This window comes from Etheostoma cragini, chromosome 20, assembly GCF_013103735.1.
Source record: "Etheostoma cragini isolate CJK2018 chromosome 20, CSU_Ecrag_1.0, whole genome shotgun sequence".
NCBI classification, from domain to species: Eukaryota; Metazoa; Chordata; class Actinopteri; order Perciformes; family Percidae; genus Etheostoma; species Etheostoma cragini.
This window is the reverse complement of record NC_048426.1, coordinates 3,347,837-3,349,164: the sequence shown is the minus strand read 5'-3', so window position 1 is coordinate 3,349,164 and position 1,328 is coordinate 3,347,837. Positions and strand designations below refer to the sequence as shown.

Below are 1,328 nucleotides of genomic sequence, written 5' to 3'. Positions count from 1 at the left end.
GTTTCTCCAGATGAACCTCCATTCACTCGTGTTGGAGTGGATTACTTTGGACCTTTCGAAGTCAAGCGGGGAAGGAGTATAGTGAAAAGGTATGGAGTTCTCTTCACGTGCCTTTCCATAAGAGCCATACACATCGAAGTAGCATCGTCGTTGTATACCGATTCCTTTGTTAATGCTCTTCGACGTTTTATAGCAAGACTTGGACAAATACTGGAATTACGCTCAGACAATGGGACAAACTTTGTTGGCGCTGAGCGTGAGTTACGGAAGGCAATGGAGGATTGGAATCTTGCTCAAATCAACAACACCCTCCTTCAGAAAGGAATAAAGTGGGTTTTCAATCCCCCCACAGGATCACATCATGGAGGAGTTTGGCAGAGGTTGATAAGATCGGTGAGGAAGGTTCTGAATTCCACCCTGAAGGTGCAGAACCTTGATGACGAAAGTCTTCACACAGTTCTTTGTGAAGCAGAAGCTATCATAAATAGTCGTTCCATTACCAGCGCATCCACTGATCCTAATGATTTGGAACCACTAACTCCTAATCATCTTTTGCTGCTAAAAATAAAGCCATCTTTGCCAACGGGACAGTTCCAAAAGGAGGACATTTATGCTCGTCGCAGATGGAAACAAGTTCAGTACATAACTGACTTGTTTTGGAAACGTTGGATTAAGGAATACTTGCCTCTTCTTCAGGAGCGTCAGAAGTGGTCGAGGATCAAGCACAACTTTCTTCCTGGAGATATTGTACTTATAGTTGACGACTCAGCACCTCGCAACTCATGGCTTACAGGAAGGATTGTACAAACCATCCCTGATAGAAGAGGACTTGTTCGTCAGGTGAAAATCAAGACAAAGACCAGCTATTTGGACAGGCCTATTACTAAGATTTGCCTTCTACAGGAAGCAGAGGATCCATGAGGACATCAAGCTGATCTTTTGAGCTTACTAGACTTTAACTGTGACTTGGACATTGTCTCATAGGGTTTTTTGGCTCTACATGACTGACTAAGTGATTGTACTGATCACTCTTTTTAAAGACTCTATGAACTTTTTCTATGCGTTTTTTGTTTCTTTTTTAAACTCAAGAAGAAAAGGACATTTTTAAATGGACTATTCATCCTTAAAAAAAAGGGAAAAGGGATTGTCGGTCTCCTACATAATATGTATTTATGTAATTATTGTGGTAAAATAATTAGGGGCCGGAATGTAGGAGCCTAATATTGTCGGTGGTGGGCGTTTTCATGACAGTTTGAGCGGAAGTGATATATTTGTTGCCTCACCTGTGCACCTGGGTTCTTTGGGCTTTGACGGAGAGGGGGTGAAGC

At 42.2% G+C, this 1,328-nt stretch overlaps 1 protein-coding gene and 1 pseudogene across 3 annotated transcripts in view; one reads left to right on the top strand and one right to left on the bottom strand.

Annotated features, from left to right (window-relative positions):
• The window catches only part of adck1 (aarF domain containing kinase 1), a 135,576-nt gene that overhangs the window by 129,354 nt on the left and 4,894 nt on the right, over positions 1-1,328 (bottom strand). The window lies entirely within an intron of this gene.
• LOC117936254 overlaps positions 1-1,328 on the top strand; it is a 5,464-nt pseudogene that overhangs the window by 2,136 nt on the left and 2,000 nt on the right.